The following is a 25,093-nucleotide window of genomic DNA, read 5'->3' as shown; positions in this document are numbered from 1 at the left end:
CTAAAACCTCAGTCCTCCAAAACATTATTGCATGCATTGCTCCCAAAATTTCATTTTTTCTATGTTATTTGCCCCTATCCTTTTCTAAAGATAACTCTGCCATTTCTTTTATCTCTGTTACAATATGCAATACATCAAATACAGTTGGTTTAGACATCAATTTCCATTTTCTAGTAATTTATTTTTACTATGTCTAGACAATTCAGATCCTGTATTCCAGCTCAAAAAATAAATTCCTTATTTACACTTATTTGCTCACCCAATAATTCTGCAAAAACACATGTTCTAAGTTCCCTTGTTCTTCACAATCTCACCTCTAACATTTGCCATTTATTTGAGGAAACATTATTTGGACTTTGCTTGGGGTATAAAATACCTATGCAAACACTTCCAAGTAAAAATCCTAACTCTTCCAGATGATACATATTTGGGAACAATACATATGTCCTCCCATTGTTTCCTTGTGAATAATTTATCCAATCTCTCTTCTCAATCTTTATTAACCTCTGGTTGATTCCCATGATTATCTTGTTGTATTTTATATGCCTTACTAATTATCCCTTCTCTAGCAGTAGCTTCTATTCTAGATGCTATGAAAAAACTCTACCAAAGCAATTCTTTCACTTTGGTTTCCCTATCCTTTCTGTGTGCGTATACTCAGATAGCAATCCCTGATAGGGAAGGCAGTCTCTAGCCTGTACTCTAAATGTCTTCTTGGCTTTTTCCCATTCTGTTGCCTTTTCCTGTCTAGATATTTGCTCTGAATACTTTGGCGTCTCTGCCAGTTTTCTCCAGTAAATTCTAGCCCCCTCTTCCCCATTCTCTGCAACCCCAATTGCAGTTATCCCTATCAAAAGAAACTCCTTTTTCTATTATCATGTTGGCTTAGTTCTTAGAATCCTTAATTTCTTAGTTTTCATATTATCTTTCGTTTTGTCTCTTCCCACATATCCTTAACTGCCATAACAGAACTTATTTTTTAATCCATACTCTGAAATACTTCATTTTATCATATCACCATAAATATTTATATTGCTGGACTAAATCATGTGTGGGTACTTAGTTTACAGCTATAGCTTTTGTTTTATCTTCATTAAATTTACATCCTGAAAAGACTTGAAACTATCTTAAGATTCTACACAACACTGAGAAGTCCTTTTCTGGTTTTATCAGATACAAAATCATATTGTCTGCAAATAAACACAACTTTTCTTGATTACCATACTAATCATGTCCTACAATTTCCAAGTCACTTATTTTTCATTGCCAATAGCTATAAATATAAAGCAAATAACAAAGGGGAATAGGACCCCCTCTGTCTGGTTCTTCTGTTCAGATACAATCTATAAGAAACAGACTCACTTCAATTTTTGCCTCTCATCCTTCATATATTCTCCTAATTAAGCTTATTATTGTATCAGGGAATGTAAATGCTTCCATTGCCCTACTCATGAAATCTCAGCTCACTCTCTCAAATGGTTTCTTTCCACCAAGACCCACCAACAGAGTTATTTTTTTTTTACATTCTGCTCCCTCATCATCATTGTTCTATTAATGCTATCAAATGTTTTCATCCCCTCTACAAAACCAGATTGATCCACATCTTTCCATTTTATTAACACCTTTGCCATTCTTTTAGCTATTAAATGACACCATTTAAACTCTCATATTACAAGTGGGAATCCAAGCATTATAAAGCATGTTTATATTACCTCATGTATACTGTACTGTATGTGAACATTTTTGTGGTGTATGTAATACTTTATGGACCTTTTTTCCCTGGGCCTCTGCTGAAAAAGGGCACAAGCTCAGCAAGCCATTCCCAGTCAACAAATGTTAAATAAAATAAAACAAATGAATTATAGATACAAACACTTTGTTACCCTAGTTTGAAATTAAAAAGGCAATATTTGAAGCTGGGTTTGATGTGTGTTTTCCATCTTTAAGCATTACAGCCACTACAGCTTTCTTCCAGGATGCTCGTTCTTCCCCTCCTTTTAAAATATGGTTAAATAAAACCGTCAAGATCTTTTTACTATTTTCCCTCTGAGCTTCTAAATTTCCACAGAATACCATCTATTCTTGGAGACTGTATTACAGATTGATTGTACATCACCATTTTGTCTCATCTTCTCCTAAATGAAGTATTAATTGTTGAGCTTTATCTACTTCTAATGATTCTTCTGTAAATATTTCCACTTGTGCTCTTTCTTTTTTTTATCAAATGTTTTAATTGAACATAATTCCTAAAGAAATCCCAATCCCTCCAAACTACACACTCTAGGGACCTAAACCTTGTCACCACAATAAACAGGACATGCTGGAGGGATAGATTCCTATCCCAGAGACTTCCCATACTCTGGAACAGGCTACCCATCTATGTCAAGCAAAGTTCTTCATTAGCACTCTTCAAGAAAAATCTTCATGAGTGGATGGGAAATAGGAAATACACCCCGGGGATCACTTCTGTGTCTCTGCTCATCAGTGGCACAGGAAAATAACTTTCTTGGGTGGTGTAAGCCAAGGAACCTTGTTGGCTAGGCTTGCATAGGCCCTTGGGCCGATAGCCTAGTACCTACCTATGAACCTATAAACCTATGAACCTATGAATTTTAACAACAAAACATTAATATTTGATAATATAAATATTTTAAAACAAATATATATATATATATATATATATATATATATATATATATATATATATATATATATAACAGACAACTAAAAAACGTTTACAATAATGTCTATTATAAAATAAAGCTTTTTAAACAGAAAAAGAAATTTGATAAGCAGTTATTAGTTAATAATTGAAGTGTGTTTATTCAGCACTTGTTTGAATCTCAACTGTGCTTTTTCTTGAGTTCCACATTTCTCTAGTTTATACAAACTTTCATAAAATGTACAAAATAACTCTCCAGGATCTCTGGTTATTTTTTTGTTATAGGGTCTCTAAGTTTGGCAACAGCCATTTGTACTTTTTGTTGCCTAAGTCAGTGTGCTGAAAGCTTTTGTGCTCTGGAGTTATTATTAAAAAATAATTGCTTAACAGCAATGTTTCTAAACTCCTACATATTATTCAGATACTCTTTAGTTTTCCTTTTAGCATTCTGCAGTTGCATCTCTTCTTGTTCTGTGAGACTCCTTTTTCTCCAATACTTTAACCTTTCCCAGCCCTCTAAATAATTCTTGTTACTTCTTAAAAATATCCCTTTTCTTTTATGTCTTTGATATTCTTAAACTCCACTTTCATTTTTTTTCCCCGCTCATTAGCTATACCTTCTGGAGAAATTTCTATCTTGAATGATTTCCCCTAAAAATTCCTTAAATTCCTCTCTTTTTAATAAGTAGATTAGGAAACGCTTGTCTCATTTTTACTTCATTACCCTGCATTTGTATTTCAGTTGTTATTGGCTCATGATCTGAATTAGTTATCGGATGTGTGTTAAAGCTTTCAATTAAACCCACATATTGTTGTGAAGTATAGTTTCTGTCTAGTCTATCCCAGTTATTGTACTCTGGAGAATAATATACAAATTCTCATCAAGTACCTTCTGCTGAATGTGGAATCACTGCTAAATACCGAACACCCAAAATCCTGATGCTTAAAACACCGAGACCACATGCCTGAAATCCCACAATACTGACTATTTAAAACCATGAAATTCAAAATCGCGAAAGTTACACAACCAAACAGCACACACACACACACACACACACACACGCACACACACGCACACACACACACACACACACACACACACACACACACACACACACACACACACACACACACACCTTTCCCCCACAACTAAACAATGCATCCTACACTAGACATAGGCAGGGGGGCAAGCCCCCCTGCACCCCCATGTGGGGGGCTGCACCCCCCACACCCCCTACTTCATTATTCTAACTTCGAGATTGCACAGACACACAAGGCAAACTCACACCCACACATTACAGTCCCTCACACACACACCACAGTCACAACACACACTTACACACACTACACCCCTCACAAACACACTTATACACATATACTTACCTGAACCTCAACACCAGAAGCGCTAATGCAAAATCCCTTAACATAGGGATTTTGCATTTCGCACTTCTGGTCTTTCGGTAAATCAGGGTTTCAGTCATCTATCTCATTGTTTTTTGCATCGGGATTGTGGGCGTTCGGTATTTCGTAGTGATCCCACTGAATGCACATCTTCCATACAAAATATTTTCATAACTTTCTCAGAAATCGTCTCTCTTTTTGTTATATGTTCCATCCTAGGTCCCCCAGATGAATCCTCACTGCTGCAAATCAAATTCCAGTCCCCTAATATAAATAATATTCCCTGCTGAAGGTTTATTATTTCTAGCAACATTTTCTTAAGCTCCTAATAGCAGTTTTAGATAGAATAAAAATACATGCCAGTATAGTCTTCCTCCCTTGCCAGTAGCCCCTTACTACCACAGATCTACCATTATTATCTTTTTCCCTCTTCTGTCACTGTTGGTGCTCATCTAGCAATTAGTATAAGTGCTTCCCTTTCCTTTGTCTTTGATGATCTGCTGAATACTCCTCCTGAAATCCTTTCTTTATCGAATTCACATGCTCATTCCTTTCCAAATAAGTCTCTTGTAGCGTTGCTGTTTGAACTTTGCATTTCTTAATATAATTTAATACTCTTTCCTTTTTGTATATACTTGTGAGGATGTTCATATTCCAAAATATGTTTAGTGTAGCCATTATGATAAGAAGTTATTATTCCTACCTATTATATAGGACAGCTTTTTAAAATGTTGATTTCCAGCTTTTTTGTTGCAAGCACCCACTAATGTTTGGCAGGTTAATCTTTTATACAGTTGTTTCTTATAATCACCATTTTTAACCCATGTCACATTTTACAAGACTTTTTTGTTTTAAAGAAAACCATGAGACAAAAAAACAAACATGCCCTCAGTATGCCCATATTTCTTATTGACTGAAAACAAACACACACAATTATGTACATCTTCAAATAATGAAGTTCAACCTTCCTGATAGGAACACTTGTCCCAAATTGACAGATGCACACAGGAACAAAACATAACCTAAAATTAAGGATATCCGTGGTAAAATGCATGTTACAGCCTGTTTCCCACTTGAACTAATTGCTGTTGGTTCTTGTTTTATTTTTATTCCCTTTCCTTATGTGAAAAACAGCTTGCATGTTTTCAGAAAACATTAACATTTAGCTTTAAAGAAATGTTCTGGTGTTGACTGCATACCAGTTAGCTTATCTTCATCTGCAAATACTGTTAAGAACAAAAAATGATTTATTTAGTGTCCTTCCAAATTAATGACATAAAGTTTTGTATCCACTTTTCAGTCCTCTGTTGGTTTAAAAAAGTCAAATCTTTCTACTTTTCCTTGCAAAGCCTTATTTCACAAATGTGATTTATGCTTTATAATCTCACGTTTGTTAACTAATTTCAGTGTTGCTAGTCTTATCCTTGTTTATCTCCATCTCCCAAACCCAGACTCTGGTTCAAGTCCAAGGAACTCCTGATTCTTGTATTCAACTTGTATTCCAAAGACATGCATCTGGAGCATTTCTCCCCAGGTCTCTGTTGAAAATAGGCTCTGTTTGAGTCGGACATTCCCAGCCAACAAATGTTAAATAAATAAACTTCTGTGTATTTTTATGCCTCTTAAGCATTTCCTCTGGGAACATTGAAAAAAGTTTCACTTGCAAAGTTTCTCTTGAGCTTTATTATCAGAAGAATGATATGGAGATTCCCCTTCTCTTTGCTGGCTCACTTCTTGTTGGATGTACTTTTGTATTTCCTCCTTAGCCTGTTCTGCATCAAAAAATTACTTTGATCCTGCAGGAGAAAATATTCTGAAGACAGCTGGATAACAGTTTGAATCTCATACCTACTTCTCAAACATTTCCTGATTGCTGGGTAATTTCACTTCTCTTCTGCCTTGTGTATCGGAAATAATTTTCTAAAAACATTCTACTGTCTCCAGTTTTTAAAACTTTGCTCTTCTGCCACAATTTTATCAGGATCAACTCTATCTGCTGGTATGAATGCATCTTAACTAATACATGTCTTGGCTTTTTTCTCATGTCCAGGTTTGGGCAATTTGCAAGATGTGCCTTTTTAATTAACAAATCATGCTGTGAAATGCCAGTCCAGTTCTTGTTTGTAGTTTAAAAAAAATTATTACAAACTGTTCCTCCCACTTTCGATGTTAACAGCAGAAAATCTTTGGTTTTCTCAATGTGGTCTGTCCTCTAACTCTCCCATTAAAAAACAAAAAAACAAAAACTCTTCTTGAGAAGTCTTGTGCTCAGTGAACCTTTGCTTCATTTCCACTTCTGATTATTGCAGTTTTATCAGTTCTTCTGAATAGCTGTTTAAAGCTTCTTCCATTTTTTTCCTTCCTTTGTTATTCAAGTTGATCTACACCTTCAGTGTTTTGTTTATTTTAATCAGCTCTAAGCACATTTGATTTAATTTTTCCTTTAGATTACTGGAAGCCAAGTCTTGCACCAAAGCTGGAGCTTGAGCTGCTTTTGCTGATCTGCTGAAGCATTCTTTCCAGTCAGTGTTTTTTCTTCACCCTTTCCACCTGATTTTCTTTCATATCTTTCTTCTTTACTGGCATGCAGGCAGTGTACATTCTAGCCAGTAAATAAATTTACTAAATCAGGCAGAGTTGCTGGTCCCTATATCTCAAGTTTCTTTTTTATGCTAGAAGAGCTGAAATTAAGCTGTTGCTCAGTATGCAGTCATCTTGGAAATCCTCAGTTGCAATAGCTACCTTAACACTCAATCTAAAATATCTATAAACCAAAATGTATTTGTAAAACACCTTTCTTAAATTATTACATACATTAATAGAAAAGAAAACATATTAAAAATTTCCATTTACAAATATTATGTATTACATATTTTCTTTCTTTCTTTATGACACCTGTCTTTTAGTCCATTATTACATACATTGCTAAGTTCCTGCCTTTCTTTAAGCCTCACTCTTCCTGAACATTATTCTGAATTTATTGTACCCATAAATTCCATTTATAAGCCAGGATATATTTGTTTTAGATTACTGCTATTGCTCTTTATCAAACTATTTCATATACAATACAAATAATAAGCATGCCGAATGTTTCTTTGGCTGTGTAAATACAAAGTATATACAACAGATAGTGGACATCCCTGCCAGTGGTAACAATGTCCTATATCTTGCCCTTACTAATCTTTCCCTGTTTTTTAACTCCACAGGTGTCATCCACATTTGTTAAATCTGACCACAACTGAGTGATTTCCACATATAGGGCAGGAGGCATTTCTCAAACAAATATTTCAGGTTTTCAAGAACTCATCAAAAGCAAAGATCATGCAGTTGTTTGGTGACCTAAGTTTCTACTATACCCTTCCCAGACTCTCTGTATAAATACAGCTAGGTTCTTTACCTTTGAGTTCTACTCTCACTTTAATATTTGTATACAGAAAACAGTGCACACATACCAAATATATGTGGATGTTTGAAAGCAATGTTTTATAGTAGAATTTTAAAGACCACAAAAAGGAAAAAATGAGAATTTGTCTTATAAGTCACACACTCCCCATCTTAATAAGACACTAAAACGTGCCAGCAAAGGACTTAAGGAAACAGTTAGACAGCTAATAACTGGATACTAACTCAAAATGGTCACTGATATTAAGAGTCATTATAAATCCTTCTGTTACATTAGACATTAAAAAAAAAAAAACAATACCCATCTACATTTGGAATTAAGCCACAATCATATCTACAATTCTGATCCTAAAAAATGGCTAATATGCTAGCCAGCAAATTTTGGGTAAATGTGACATCATCCACCACATCTGTTCTCCTAATTCCTCAGTCACTGACCTCAATAACATAAAAATAAGTGCTACCTGCCACATCTAAAACAAACAACGTTGCATACTTGACCTTTGATAATATACTAAGAAACTTAATGATTTTTACCAATTATGACTGTCTACATTTCTGAATTTATTTATTTATTTGTTTATTTTGTATGTTTGTTTTTCAGTCTTTTGACTTTCATTTTTTAAGAAGGATTAGTTTACATTTGATTTTGTAAGTGCTTAACTAAAAGTAGTATAATCCTATCCTCATACATCATGCATGTGTGGGAGGATCTTATCCTGGCATATTCCCCTAATATGGAATAAATTCTCCCTGCATATTCAGCAAAGCACCACACTAGCTACATTAAAGACTAACCTAGACAACTTTAATGGGCTGTCACCATTTATCCACAAGGCTATGCTGTGTGCTCTTTCTCCATGCAGGAGGCAACTCATGATTCTGTCTGTTTTGGCTTAGTCTGTTAGCAGTATGATTTATTACATAATACCTATACCTGTAATCCTATAAAACAAAATTATTTCAACGCACTTATTCTAATGCTAAACTGTAAGACAAGAGGCCCACAAAGAGGTGTCTATGAATGATGAAGAATCTTGCAATGTTTAAGGTAAAATGTCTGAAATATTGATGCTTCTATGAAAGCGTAGCTTGGAGATAAAGCAATCAACATAAATTTGTAATTTAATTGGAGACATCTCAAGGGTTCCTAAAAAAGATCAGTGGAGGTGATATAGGTTTGGCCTTTTGGGCCATGAAATGTCACAGCATGCTGGACCTACTACAGCTTCATAGAACATTTACTTCAAATGTATGTACAAAGGAAATGAATGTCTATCCAGATATGAATAGACCATGCAGGCATGCGAGAATGCTCAAGAATTGAGTAACGCATATACAATCATTAAATATTGTGATGTGAGTATGTCACATGTATTTCAATTAGATGCCAATGAGAATGGTAGAGAAGCTAAAATCCAGCTAGACAAGACATTTGCCTAGTGCCAGGAACATTTACATTTGCTGAAAAAAAATATACTCAGAAAAGGAAATGTTAGCGATATTGTAAAGATGTGAGGAATGCCACAGCTATGTCTACAGTAAAGAACTTTGCGTTGAAACAGTTCACAAACTCTTGTAAATATCTTCAGAAAAACTTACCACAAGGTACCTCTGAGACTGAACAGTAATCCTATTTCATCTATAGAATTATTACCTGAAATGAAAAAACAGAGCAGTTAAGGAAGTACACACAGCACATATGTTACGTGTATCATACTTCACTATAAAGCATTAACAGTTGCTAGAACAGGAAATAGAGACTCAGTGGTTAATGTAGCAAACTCAGTACTGGCAGAAGAAAATGCCGAAAAAATCTGAGATGTATAGAAATAGAAATACGATAATTAAAAATATTTCTTGTATATAGTATAGTACAGTGTAATATAGTATAGCATAGTATAGCCTCAGCAGAAAAAAGAAACCAGAATAGAAAGAAAGGAAAGACAATTTTATTTTTCTTTCAAGAGATGTGCACATTCTTTCTAGGTTCTGATGTTCAGATCTGGCAAAAAAAATTCTCAACTGTAAATGAGAGGACACATTATTGAGAAATTATATGACTCGCATACGAGAAAAATAAAATGCAAGGAATGATCAAGTGATATAATGAACTAGACAGGAATATTACTTCAGTGCAGAAATGAACCATCTGCAGTACATAGAGTAACAACAATAGAAAGGAATAAAAAGGGAGAAGTGAGAGGATAGCTTGGTTCTAATATAAAGAAATGATGTGCTCTGTATGAGTCGAGAATTATTATGTGTTCCCAGAAATAATCCAACATGCATTTTCACCAACATTCTCAAAACATGTTATACTGATGTTGTTAATCTGACTATGATATGCAACATAGATGTCAGGAATTCAAAAGCCTTGATGACTTGCTCATACTTGGGAATTCAGAGACTTACTATCCAGTCCATGAAATACATTCTTGTTAAAATATGTCCAGAAAGGCCTATGATGATGATGATGATGATGATGATGATGATGATGCACAGGCCAGGAATATCTTCACTTCAATAGCATTATTGAAAGGTCCAGAATATCATCAGCCATATAATATTTATCCATTTTATCCACCCTCCTCTGTGCCTCTCCCATCTTGACCAATCTCCGCCAAACTGATCTAAATAAAATGGAATCTTGCTACAACAAGATTGCCAAGTTTGCTACTGAAGCCTCATATAGGTCCCACCACTTTCTATCCCTTAAGCAACTCAACTGGTTTGAGTTGCCTCATATACTTCTACTCAATCAACTCTCTATAGCACACAAACTCTACTACCTTCCTGAGATAACCCCAGCAGTTCAGCAACAAATTCAGACCCGCATTCCCTCTAGAGCCTTAAGATCTAGTAACCAGAACCTCATAACTGTCATCAAACATACAAATGAAGCCGGTAAGTTTCTCTTTGCCAACATCATTGCCAAAACCTGGAACACACTACCAAGCCAAATAATTTCTACCACCTCCTTTAGTCAATTCAAAAAACTCCTGAAAACCCACTATCTAAGTAACTGGCTCTGCTCATGCCACTCACCAGGCTAATCCATACCAAGAGAATTTGTCAGGGTACAGCTATGTATAAACAGTTTCTCCCCTGAAAGCTTCCAAACCCATGTACATTTACCATACAAAACTTATAACCTCAAAAAAAATGTACATCTGATTGTCTACTGTAAAAAATGTTAATCACTAGCATGATGTCATGTTGTGTGTATATATGCTATATGTATGTTTGTTAATCACTAGCATGTTGTCCTGATGTGTATATATGCCATATGTATGTATGTTCTACTTCTTTTTACTCTCATGTAATGTATTGTAATGTGGAGCTTATCTCCCTGGGCCTCCGCTGAAAATGGACCTCTGTCCAGTCGGACTTTCCCAGTAAACAAACGTAAAATAAAAATAAATAAAATGTAATTTCTCCAAGTGTTTAGGGTTTCTATTACCATGATATCAGTGTACCTCATTCCTAAGTTAGGGTATGACTATACACCATGAAATTAGTACTGTTTCAGTATTTGATGTTAGCCAAGAGTGTTCTCAACACCCATAATGTGCCCAGAATTACCTCCTTCTGTAATTCATACAGGATTATGTATATTGGTAGCATAGTTAGATATGGTTGTAATCTGCGGTGATGGTGCTGCGGTAGCATTGTCGCCTCACAGTAAGATGTTGTCCTGTTTGATTCTCAGCTAGAGCGTCTTCTGTGTGGAGACGTGCGTGAATGGGTATACCTTCATTGAAGGTTGTGCGTTAGGGCTGGCAACTCAGCACGTAAAAATCTACTGCCAATCATTAGCAGACCGGAGTTCCATTGTGGCGACCCCCTAACCAAGAAAAGCTGAAAGACAAGTTAGACATGGTTGTAAATTATGTTTTATTAATCCTTTTGCTCCTCCTGCTATTATTGGAACTGTCAGGGTATCTTCCTTTCACATTGCTCTGGTTTCTGCTTGCAGATCATGCTATTTTATGACTTTGTGTCTCTCTGCAGTGACACTATAATCTACTGGGTGTAGTGATTAACATGGTCAGTGTTACTTCTGTCTTCTTTTCATGGAATACAATATCTGGCTTTCTTGCATCTATTTTTTTTAACTGTTGATAATCTCTGATGCCGCGTGATATAAACTTCATCATTCGCTGTAATGCTTTTGTTCAGATTTCTAGTGCTTCTCAGCTATTATATCACAGTTTTTACACAATCCCGAATGCAACAGTCCTGCCACATTACAGTGCCTTTCAGTATACATGGCTTCTGCCATGAGTGCATCACACCCATCAACAAGATGTCCAACTGTGTCCTGTTCTGTTTTACAGAACCTGTATTTGTTGTTTTTCCCACATGTAAACCAATGTGTATGTAGTCAACTATCTCAGGCTGCCATTACTAGCTTTTTATTTTTTGGTTTCATTTCACCTCTCTTTAACCATTTCTGCTTCAAATCTTGGTCAGCATTAGGCTACTCCAGGCATTCTCTATACTTGCTACTTTATTTGTAGATTTTCCCAATTTATTTTCCTGCTTTCCTGCTCATCTAAACCTTTTCCTCATAGACTTTCTTTTTTTGGTACATTCAGTCTCAGTTTGATTTTTGTTTATTTCTTATTTGATTTTCATTCCCTCTTGAGACAGAAATATTTCTGCTAAACTAAGCAAATATGTCATCTTAGACATCTCCCCATGTTTTAAAACTGTCAATATGTTTAGATTTAATGAGATCAGCAAATATGTATGCTGTCCCACAATTGCAGATCTATACATGTAATCAATTTGAGGAGGTCAATATACCTTCTTCAGTGTGAGGAATATATAACCTTGGTACAAGCTGATTTTAATATATCATTTGATATGCATGAAGCATTTTTCTTGTTTTCATGTCCAACTGATCCACTACTTTTTGGGGACAGACGGTCACCCCAAAACTGTAAATTAGAACAGGAAGAGCAAACTGATCTATAGTTTGGATTTTATTCCTTATTGTCAGGGCAGTTTGCAATATCAGTTTTAGTCTTGTGAAGTACTCTGTCCTGGGCTTTATTCTCATTTTTTTATGTTTTATTGTTGACCCTCCATCCTGCTTAAGGTCCTTTATACCATATTCCTGACTCAAGTTGATATTTTCTTGATGCTGAAACTTTCCTTTTTTAAATGTCGCTATTACACACTTATCAGGACTAAAGGTCATTCTTATTTCATTTGTAGTTGATGTTTCAACTCCTAATCTGATTAACTATACATTTTATAAAAAGTCACAAAAAGTACATGAGAAGTTTTTAACCAAGGTTAGTGTCTAGAAAGCAAATTGTAACCGTAGCCTAATCTGTTAAGTGAACAGCTTAGTGGGTTATTTGCAATACAAAACAACTGTAATTACAATAATCTTGGAATATCCCCTTTTGAATTGTTATGCTACGATAATAATTTGCCCTCTGTCTTGCCTCAACTGCAATCTGATCTGCCCTTATCCCTGGTCACTGTAATACAATTGACCAATGCAGTGTTTATCTTATACATCTGTAAACATTCCCTTAATCATGATGTGGGATAGACTGAAATGTTTTTAAGTAATTTATCCATTCTACACTTAGATTCTTCTTTCTACAACTCTTTATTATGGCTCTATGTAGCAACAACTGATCCTTTGTTTCACATGACTACCTTTTGTTACCTTTTTTATTCTATTGCCATAATTAAATTATATTCTAAATACTTACAAACTCTGTTTAGATAAGTTCCAGTATCTAATTTGTATATTGTTGGAAGACAGTTGTTGGTCTGTATTTCTTAGGATGGCTTGTAGGTTGACTCTTAAGGAAGAGTATCATTGTTTTCTGTTGTTAGCCAATTTGGTGTCTGTTTTAGATGTGCTTATAAGTAATTCTTACTTAGACCTGAATCTTTGTCTAATGAAAAAGAAAAAAATAAATAAATAAAAAGAGGGCGGCACTCAGGGAAGCTGTGGCTGTGTTAGCTCATGATACAGGATTCCTTAATCTGTCTTATTTTTCAGGCAAAAATATGAGCAAATCATTTTCCAGTTATTTAAATGATGTTACAGTAGAGACATGCATGAATGGGCGTACCTTCATTGAAGGTTGTGCGTCAGGGCTGGTAACTCGGCACGTAAAAATCAACTACCAATCATTAGCGGACCGGAGTTACGCTGTGGCAACCCCTAACCAGGAAAAGCCGAAAGATGCAGCTGCACAGTAACTTACAGCAGAAAAAAACTTCTGAAAATCAAGTATTCAATTGTGCTATCATTCTGGCTGGATTCCCTGCTTACTACAGAGCATCTGGAGCCAATAGCACTCACAGACTTGTTGGCACTCAACATCCTAACTAAACAAGCTTCAAAGTACCTAAATCAGGGAATGGAAGGTTTGGGAACAATCATGGTGAGACCCAAAAGGAAGAGATGTAACAGAACCGGGGAAATAGGCTGCAGAGCTGGAATTGCTGCCAGATTGAAAACAAATCCTCACAGGCCAGCACTCACTTCCCCCAATTCTGTTAGCAAATGTATACCCATTACACAACAAGATCGACTTTCTCAGGTTTGAGCTCAACACTACAAACAAAGTGAGAAATTCCTGTCTGTTAATCTTTACAGAGACGTTGTTAGATACCAGGATTAGTGACAGTGCTGTAAGCCTTGATGGTTTCACTTTGTTCAGAGCTGATAGGAACTTGGTTCTCAGTGGAAAAGCTAAGGGGGCAGAGTGTGCATTTTTGTGAATGATAGCTGGTGCAAAAACCGTTACATTGTGAATGAACATTGCTCTGTAAATGTGGAATTTCTGATACTGAAATGCAGACCTTTTTATGTGCCCAGAGAACTAAAAGGTGTTATATATACCACCTAGTGCTAACATCGCTGAAGCACTGAGTATACTGCATAATACTGTATGTGAGCTGCAATGCAAGAATTATGTCTGTGCATTTATGATAGCTGGTGACTTCAACAAAGCTGATCTCAGGGAGGTGCTACCTAGTTACTACCATATTGTAGATTTTACCACAAGGGGAACAAATACTCTGGACAGGGCTTAAACTAACATAAAAGGGGCATATAGAGCTGTACAAAAACCAAACCTGGATGGCTTTGATCACTTCTCCATAAAACTAATACCAGCTTACAAACCTGTCTTGATCAGACATAAGCCCACTGTGAAACATATTAGGGTCTGGCATGAAGGAACCATGGAAAGTCTCAGGGACTGCTTTGAAACCACAGACTGAGATATCTTCAGGGAGGCAGCCACGCTGAACAATCTGGTGAACATAGATGAATTTACTGAGACAACTATGGCTTATATATCCAAATGTGTGGAGGATGTAACAAACATCAAAAATATTAAAGTTAGAGCCAATCAAAAATCATGGCTAAACAGCAAGGTGTACAAGTTTCTGAGGGCAAGAAACACTGCTTTCGGGGCAAAGGATAAGAAAGGTCTAATTGTGGGAAGGGCTCATCTAAAAAAGGGTATCAAGGAGGCCAAGAAGGAGTATGGACAGAGGATGCAAGGATGCTTTGAGGATGCGAAAGACTCAAGAAGCCTGTTGCATGGTATTCAACAGCTAACTGACTACAAGATCAAGTCAGCTCAGTGCAATGATAGCACTGAATTTCTGGGCAATCTAAATACATTTTACGGCAGGTTTGAATAGAAAAACAACCTGGAGGCTGCAAAGGTTCTCAATGACCAAAAGGAGGCAGTACTTAACTTTAGTGCTGTGGATATAAGGAACCAACTGAGAAAAGTGAACCCCAGGAAGGCTGCTGGCCCTGATAACATTCTGCGGAAAGTATTAAAAGGTTGTGCAGAACAACTGAGCATAATCCTGACAGACATCTTCAATACCTCCCTTGTCCAGGAAAAAATACCAACATGCTTCAAAGTTATCAACATAGTCCCTCTGCCCAAAAAAGCCAACCCAACCTGCCAAAATGATTACAGGCTGTTGCCCTTACATCAGATGTAATGAAATGCTTCAAAATACTGGTTAAAAAGCATTTGACAACAGGACTAGCCCAATCCTTTGACCCACTGCAGCTTGCCTACCAGGCAAATAGATGAACTTCTGATGCCATTTCGGTGGCACTTCACCTCACATTGGAGCATCTTGAAGAGAAGAACAATTCTATCAGGCTGTTGGTCATAGATTTTAGCTCTGTATTCAATACAGTGATTCCAGTGTAACTTTTAAAAAAGCTAATCAACCTTGGTATAACTAAAGGGCTGTGCAACTTGATCCTTGATTTACTGACTGGAAGACCACAAAGGACCTGTGCTGGTAACAACACTTCAGGGAGTATTACAGTCAACACTGGAGCACCCCAGGGTTGTATGCTGAGTCCTCTACTGTTCACAGACCTTAACCATGACTGCTCTGTGAAAGCTAGCAACAACCACATCATCAAATTTGCAGATGACACCACAATGGTAGGACATATAAGTGGTGATGACAAGACTGGGTATAAGAATGAGGTCAACTGCCTAATTGAATGGTGCAATGACAACAATTTAGACCTGAATGTCAATAAAACAAAATAAATTATTATTGATTTCAGAAATAGCTCTGCCATGCACCTGCCCCTTAAGATCAATGGTGAAGAAGTGTACAGAGTCCAAACTACAATGTTCCTGGGGGTACATATATCAGAGCATCTTTCTTGGAGTACAGACACAGGCCAGCTAATTAAAAAAGCCCACCAGCAACTACACTTCCTAAGAAGGCTGAGAAAAGCAAGGATCTCTGTGAATGCTGTAATTACTGTCTGTAGAAGAATCATGGAGAGTTTTATCATCAGCAGCTGCACTGTATGGTTCAGTAATTGCACAATGGCTGAAAGGAAGAAGCTGCAAATAATAATAAAAACAGCAGAAAAGATCATGAGCACTAGTCTTCCTACCTTACAGGGGCTCCTTAACTGAGCTGTAAAAAGAGGTCCTGCAAAATACTGAGTGACACTTCTCATCCAGCGTATGGTTGGTTCAGTACACTTGCTTCTGGTAGAAGGTTATGGAGTATCCGCGGCAGGACCTCCAGATTTGTGAACAGTTTTTATCCTACTGCAATAAGACTCATTAACGCAGACATAAATCTGGATGTATCAAAACTATACTAGACTGGTACACTCTTATTCTTTTTCTTTTTTTCCATACAGTAATTCTATTTATTTATTATATACTAAAATTAATTTATTCTCATTTAAGTGTAGTTCCAGTCACTTCCTTATGGGCAATATCACCCGATCTCACCTCTGTGTATAGTGTACTTTTCATGTGTTAATTATCTAGTAGTCAGTGTTGTCCAATGTAATAAATAGCATACAAGCATGTGTGACAGCTACTTAGATATTTAGTTTTGTACAACAGTTATTGTTTATTTTTTAATACCTATCATGTCTGTCTTTTTGTATTTGTTTTCTCCTGTAAAAGAGCTGACACTCGAAATTTCATTTAGGTAGCACTTGTGTTTCCTAAATGACAATAAAGTTTCTTTGATTTCTTTGATTTGATTTCTTTCTTTGATGCTAATACCTTTAGATAGACATTAGGTACTGATTGTGGGACTCAGGATTTCCATTTAGGAGCTTTTCTTAAATTTGTCTCAATGTCTCTAGTTGTTACTTCAGTCAATTTTGTCTCCTGTATAATACAGCTCCTTACTGTGTTTTCTTATTGTTTCTTTTAATTGTTGTATTTTCTCAGCATATTTATTATGTTGACTAGAATCTTTATAAACACTTATACAGATTGTGCCCATTTATTCTCTTTTTGGTGGTATTTTGGTGGTGTTTCTATAACGTCTCCTTTGTTTTCCAATTCTCTATAAAATCTTTTTGGGTCATAAATGAATTGCTTAGTTTGTACTTTTCCTTCATATTTATCTGTATACATTGTAAATTTTTTCTGTCCGTTGTGATATTTTTAGTTTTTTTATTTTCAATAGTGTATGATAATTCATGGTCTGTTTTGTTACTGAGTATTACTTTTATCAAGTCCATCTTTTTAAGTATTTTTCATGATGTGTTTCCTTTTCTATATTCTTGTAACAGTGCTACTTTCTACCTTAATTTCTTTATAGTTTTCTCTGTTCGGTTCTCTACAGGTGTTATTCTACTTGTTCCATTCCTTGACTTTTCTTTCTGACTTTAAATTTCTATGGTAACATTTCATACATTTTTAATTTAGCTGCACAATAATATATCCCACTTACCTGTGTTGTATCACATTAATTTCTCTTAATAGTCCTTACTACTGCTTTCATCTGTTTTACCATTTTTATAACATTTGGCTCCTATTAACTTTCTCTATATAATCCTAATAATTATGGCTTCTTTTAATAACTGCATTGCATTTCATTATCTTAACAAGTATATTTTGTAAGCCTGTACAGTCTTCCTGTTGAAAAATTTCCATAATAACCAAAATGTCTAAATCCATCCCTATCACACCTTATTTCTATAACATACACAGTATGTGTACTTTGCTTCCTAGTTTATAAAGAACTTTCAGATGTTCCTTTTAAATTTAACAGTATTCTGACTAATCTAGCTGCATCTCATTAAATAATTTCTTTAAAATATGTTCTGCATGAGTGTTATGAGCAATGTCTCTGATTGCCAACATTTTTTCAAGAAAGTTCTGATAACCATAAACAACTGCAAATATTTCATTCTCTTTCTGCATACCTTGTTTCTGTTTCAGAACTTTTTACTCATATGTACCTTACTTCATCAAAACATCATATACTGCTTGTTGACTCACATAATTTGAATTTCAGTTTGTTGTAAAACATCACATAACCCACATGTAAGCACTTTTGTAATACATCCTTTCAAAATCTTAAGGATTCTCTCTTGCTTAGTTGACCATTAGATATCAAAGCTCACACTCTAGCAGATTCCACCATGATACTATTTTGTCTGAGAAGCTGTATGTCACCTTTGACAGGTGCTACACCATTACAAAATAAAAATCTCATAAAAGTTGATTTATCTGGTCTCTACATATTAACTATGGCATTTAATATTTAGATAACATGTCCCGTATAATTCACATTTGTAACACATATATGATATGGCTGTAATTCAGACTTAAACCTTTATTTATTTACTTATTTATTGAGAGTGAGTGAGTTTGTGAGTGAGTGATTGAGTCAACCATCCTGTCTGTCAGTCAATAAGTCAGGAAGTGAGTGATTCAGTGACTGACTGATTGGCTAGGTAAGTTGGCTAGTCCTGGGGCCATTTTAACCATGGCTGGAGTAAGAGTAGAAAACAATTTCAAGTAATAGTATTTATATTAAAATAGTTTAAGGCACATAGTGTGGATTGTTTTAAAACTGTGTGAGAAAAAAAAATTCTGGATAAAATATTTATAGGATGCACACAGTTCTTAGCAAATAATAATGTCCATTTCCAGTATTAGCAGTTTTGCATTGTACAGTTTAACATTGATTTTAGCTTTGTAAACATCTGATTTACATTTTCAGTCTGTACCAAACTATATTTTTTCTAACAGGTCTTGTAAAGTATGAAGAACAGATTTAGAGTAAATAATGGCATCAAGTATGAACGTATGTACTTCTTTTCTACACCTAAGGTCAATAAGTTCATCTGCATGTAATATGACAGCTGACAATAGAAGAGTGTTAGTGCTATCTATGATGAATATAGTGACTGGAACTGATCCTAACAATAACCCTTGTGAAACAGCTCATATGTTACATAGCTGGCTGCCATACAAGACATTAAAACATTCTAAGGTAGATTTTGTGTCCGTTTTATTTCATTGGTCTAGAACACAATCTGAGCTGCTCATACTCAGCATATAAAATGCTCTTTTAAGAACAATGGATATATATACATATATATATATATATATATACATATATATATATATATATATATATATATATATATATACATATATATATACATATATATATATATATATATATATATATATATATATATATATATATATATATATATATATATATATATATATATATCCAGTTAGTTCACTTTTTGACATTTATATAAATTGCATCTGCTGCAGAATCAATCGCAGTTAAAGTACCAGGACCATCACTAATGTGGTTTTGAGAGTCAGATAACATGCCAAAGCTATCAATATGTTAACTACTCTGGGAATAATAATAATAGTAATAATAATAATAATAATAATAATAATAATAATAATAATAATAATAATAATAATAATACTGTTTATTAACCAGGTAGGCCCACTGGACACACAATACCTTTTCAGGGGCTATGTGGGAGTAATATATTGTTAAGTGACTTGCTGAAGTTCACCCAGGAGGCAAAAGAGAGCTGAGGTAATCAAATGTTGTGCCACAGAAACTACAGTTTGTCGCCTTATTTTCTGTGCCAATTGATTATTTTTCTTACATTGCATTCTTTCTGAATTAGCTGGTTATAAACATGATTGGCCAGACTCAAGTTCTTTTTTCCAGTTCTTTAGGTAAATGCATTATGCTATATATAAAATTCTCCATTCAGTTATTCTGGTATTTCTGCCAGAACTCTCAGGAAAACTTTGGGAAATCTAAGAAATCCATGTCTGCTCACTGGGGTGTTGAAAGCAAATACCTATCAAAAAGCCTCTTCTCGTTTGTTTTGCCAAAATTCTTGGTTAGTATCTAACACAAAAATATGTCTGAAACTGGTTATGAATAAAAAACATCTTCAACTATTTGCAGTGGATGCACTCTTTTACTCACCCTCCTTAAATCTCATGAATGCATGCAAATCTTGAGTTGCTTCTTGAAACTACACTATTAACCCATTTATTTAGTTCCAAATGCTTAACAACTGGGCAAAAGCCTTTCCATTCTTTTCTGTTATTGGTCTGTTTTCTTTTAAAGAACTGCAGGTACCCTTAATGAACCATGAATTACTGTTGCAGGATCTGCACATAGTTCGATGGAAATTCTATACAAACAGCCAAATTCAGTAAATGAATCTGATTATTTTTTGCAAGATGTCATTAGAATCTTAAGCTTCTTGACTGAATTGCTTCTGTTACTGTACATTTTTTCTTCACTTAATACCCAGTGTTATACAATCAATTACATCCTTGCTAACATGGGTAAAAAACTTTTGAGATTATCAGAAATTATATGTTTGATTTGCTTTTGCCATGGAAATGCAACTTAGTTTTCACCTGTATGCTGTGAATTTTCTTTATGATGCCAAGCTGATTACACATTGGTCCTAGTTATTATTCCTGTTAATTTGTTGTATTTTGAAAAACTATTTTGAAATATAAGATTATATTTTATACTTATACTCACAATAAACATAAGCCAAACAACACTTTGATTCAGTTTATGCCCAGAATATTTCTTCAAAATGAATGTAGATTTGTAGGCAGTGTTTGGCAACTTCAACACATAAATTTAGGGCAATATTCACAGTCCTACCCTCCATTTGTGTGCAGTGGTAATCCACCAGTCGCAGTGCTGTGTGGATATGAAAATGTATTAAGCATGTGTTATTCAAGCTAAGTACGGACACGCATGCCTACTTAAAGTAAAAACATAAAGTGCTTGAGGATAATTAGTTAGGGGAAACTTAGTATGTGAATAAGACACTTTACATGTTGTCATATTACTGCAGCCCATAGAGATAAATGTAAAAGAGTCTCATTTGCATACAGAATGCGTAAAGTTACATGAATTTGCAAGAGTAAGCTGCATATTAACTTGGGACATCTGGAGTTATACAGAAAACTATTTTTGAAATTGTGGATTTTATACAGTAAGAAAAATAAAAAAGTTTGGTAATATTATTGAGTTTGTCATTTACTGTTTGTGCATACATGGTCAAGTTTCTGAAAGGATCACTGGGGACATTGTACGTGCATATATGGTTGAAGTATTGAAGGGGTTTATGGGGAAATTGTGTCATTTTAGTTCTTGTGCATAAATGGTTAAACTATTGAAAGGGATTCTGGGTGAAATAACTACTGTTGATGTCATTTGGGTACTTTTGCATACTTGGACAAACTACTGAAGAGATCACTGGGGAAATAAATCATTTTGACATCAGTGAAGTGTTTCTTCATACGTGGACAAAGTACTGAAGGGATCGTTAGGGGGATTAATTTATTCGGGTGTCATTGACATGCTTGCGATTATTTGAAAAACTACTGAAGGGATCACTGGGAAAGTAATTCATTTTAGTGTCATTGATCTGGACAGACTACTAAAGGGATTCTGGGAAAATAATTCATTTTGGTTTATGTAAGTACATACATATTTCATGGACTGCAAAGCAGACGCAAAACACAAAGTAATGATTTTAAAAAACAGGTGTACAGTGTTCCTGTTGGGCTATTAATTGTAAGAACACTTCTTTAGTATATGTCACTTTGCACAATTTTCCATTTATATCTCATTATACTTAATTTGTTTGCACTCATTTACAGGCATCAAGCATTACTGTAAATGGCTTCTATGAATGGCTAGCTATGCTCACTAGCAAATAATGCAAAATAACATCACAGTGTTCACACAATGACTATGAATACCACCCTCAAAGTCCAATAAAATATTGCATTGCTTTCTTGTATCCAGCATACAGGTAAGATTTGTGTTTTGAGTTGTAAAAATGTATTACTAGCAGGCATTCTCATTACTGCATTCTCTTCATGCATACTTTTACTGTATACAAAACAAGCTTGTTCTTTCCTATCCAGAGTCAAAAATAAGTATATCCTAGAAAAATTGCATATTTCCTTTCTTGCAAACTTGTAAAATAATCCTTACCCAGTCCTTTCCCAGACAGTCTGCAATTTTGATTTACCCTTTGCTTTTCCTCATGCATGTAACCACAATTAATATAGACAGTATTATTTTTATAGGTGCATTGTTTCTCAGGGCAATGCTGGAGTCTTCATAACCATCTGCATGATTGCAATTTTATTTGTTACGCTCATTTGCTTCCATCTTCATTGTTACATCATCATCATAAGTTACAGTTTTAATCCAGAGCACAACAAATCCTAAGAATGCTTTTTTTTTTACTGTATATTTACAATTTCTCTCACTCTGCAAACATCTAGTGTTTCTTCAAATACCATCACTGTGCATACCTCTCAATCTCTGAGAATAAGAAATCTGGACAATCCCTAAAATAATGGTGGGACAAAGGCACAAAAACAAGGACAGATATTAAATATTGCTCTTATAAGCTTATTGAGTTGCTGGAATAATAGGATTTGTGTTAGTATGCATTTTCATAAGGATATGAAGTCTGAAACTCAAATGCGTGTCATTATTTAGTGACTTCAATACTCAGTGATTTGCCAGAAAACTACACATTTTATGACAGACTAAAATATGAGGGAAAAATATGGACATTCTGTGAAAATTTGGGCAGTTGAGAGATATGTTGCTGTTTTCCTCAACATCCTGCATTTCACATGGCTATTTGCAGTGTCATTGAAAGTTCTATCACTTATGAGTGTGTCATGGAAAGCACCAAATTTACATTTTCTAAATCTATTTGTAACCAAGTTACATAATTTTCCAGAAATTCTTCACCTCCATGATTTCTGATGAAGAATAAATGGTTTACAAATGAAAGAGTTTTGTTTGACTTGTAATATTTTTGAAAGTTCTGATATGGCAACCAACTTGTTTTCTTCCTCTTTTTGATGATAAAACTGTTTTGCATCTTTATATCTTCCTCACCTGTGATATAAAGGAACCCTGTAAGTATATGCATATGCACTCCCACACACACATACAAATGCACACACACACATGCCCACACACATACACACATACACATGGACACATATACACACACATAATTTAGCGTAAACTGTTGGTCAGCATGTATTCTGGAAGTTTCAGAAAAGAGTATCTATGCAGACATAGAAAAACAAGCAAACTCTCCACACCCATGGAGCAAAAGTCAAAAAAGAACTCTAAACCTTTAAGCTTTGAAGCAGAAATCTTACTACTGAGTTAAAATATACTGTTAATCCATGCCTGCTTGCCTTGTTGAGACTCATGTTGCCTTGTTAGTATCAGCTTCAGATCTGTGGATTTATACATGATGATACAGTCATACTATCTAATCCATTCCCCACCACACACACACACACACACACACACACACACACACACACACGCACACACATATACATTTTGGCAGTGGAGTAGAGCTTAGTGAAATAGAAAAAAATATTCAGCTTTGTTGAGGATATATTTTATGTTGTCTTCCCAACTCAGAATTGTCTAGCAGACTAGACTGCAGTGTGGCTAGCTATGTACTAAGTTTATGTAGAGGAACTGTATCTGTCATTACATAAGCAATGCATTATTTTATTTCTGACTGAGAATGATTTTCAAAGTGAAGGACGTGATACTTGTTGCATCAGTGTGTTCAAGTTTGTCCTATCACCACAGCCCTCATTTTTTCTAAAACTGAATTGCTTGACTTTGCGAGATGTGACAGTACACAACTGTTTGTCAGTCTCAATCAGTGATATGTTACCAGTATCATTCCATACAGATGCATTAAGATGCTACATTTGGTGTACAGGGATGTTACTGCGCTGTATGCTACTCTCTGTAGTGCTTATCATTGTTAAATTATGTTCTTTCCAAGGTGGGTAGCCTAGATAAATGCAATGCAGTAAAGAAGGAAATCCAAATTATACCTTATAGTACACATTCTCTGACTGTGAGAATCAACTAATGCACAAATAATCAGATACGCAGCACTACAAACTCCCCTGTGAATCTTTTTGATTGCTTGCACATGAAATAATATCAAATCTTCAGGCTAATCATGTTGTTTGATGTTTTGGAAACATATTTTGTGAAACTGTTCCAAGAAATAAGAGTTTTGTTGCATTATAAATAATGTTAAAAAGCCAAATTAGGGTTCAGTGCAGATATGTGCAGTCGTTTTTCCAAATTTTGCTCACATTGTCAAATGCTAAAAATATGATGCATGTCCTTAGATTCTAACAGCAATCATATGTCCTAACTTTAAACACAGTCAAAGCAACATATAAGAGACAAAACAAGACAAACGAAAGAAAACTAAACACAACTATACTACTGATATGTCTGAGTTCTGTTGTTTTCTTTGATTTATAAATATAAGTTATTTTATGATATTGTCTTTGAAAAGTGAAGTAATATATTAGGTTTCTTTTATATTTTGCATTAACTTCCACATTTTCTTCCTTTACTTTCAATTAAACATTGGAAATATTAATTATTTTACCTGCAGATTGCAGATAAGCGACTCTTAAATCATATTTCAGATGATTTAGATTACTTCAAAAATATAGATGTTATTTCCAATGCCAGGGAAGGATAAATATGTCATTATGACCCATGCCACCTGATTTTGATTAATAGTTGAAGTGACTGTTTGAAATGGTATTTGAAAGAAAGGAATGAAGCAGTCCGACTTCTCTGCCTTCTTTAGAGGAGGGTATGAATCATGCAGCCGAACATATTTTATGGTTATTAAATCCTTGGTGAACGCTGGTGATCACTACAGGAGGGAGGTAGGATCAATTAATTATAGTATAG

At 35.0% G+C, this 25,093-nt stretch overlaps 1 protein-coding gene across 3 annotated transcripts in view; it reads left to right on the top strand.

The window, feature by feature from the left end:
• Positions 1–25,093, top strand: part of LOC122813046 (inward rectifier potassium channel 16-like) — a 1,081,538-nt gene that overhangs the window by 319,620 nt on the left and 736,825 nt on the right. Inside the window, exon 3 of one of the 3 annotated variants that reach the window (XM_044085155.1) lies at positions 21,961–22,115. The exons of the other annotated variants lie outside the window; for them this stretch is intronic. The gene's annotated coding sequence lies outside the window, so the exon portion shown is untranslated. The remainder of the gene's footprint in view (positions 1–21,960; positions 22,116–25,093) is intronic. 3 annotated transcript variants of the gene reach the window in all.

This window comes from Protopterus annectens, chromosome 10.part0, assembly GCF_019279795.1.
Source record: "Protopterus annectens isolate FY-2018-M chromosome 10.part0, PAN1.0, whole genome shotgun sequence".
Taxonomy (NCBI): domain Eukaryota; kingdom Metazoa; phylum Chordata; order Ceratodontiformes; family Protopteridae; genus Protopterus; species Protopterus annectens.
The sequence above is the reverse complement of the archived record's forward strand: the minus strand, read 5'-3'. Positions and strand labels throughout refer to the sequence as shown.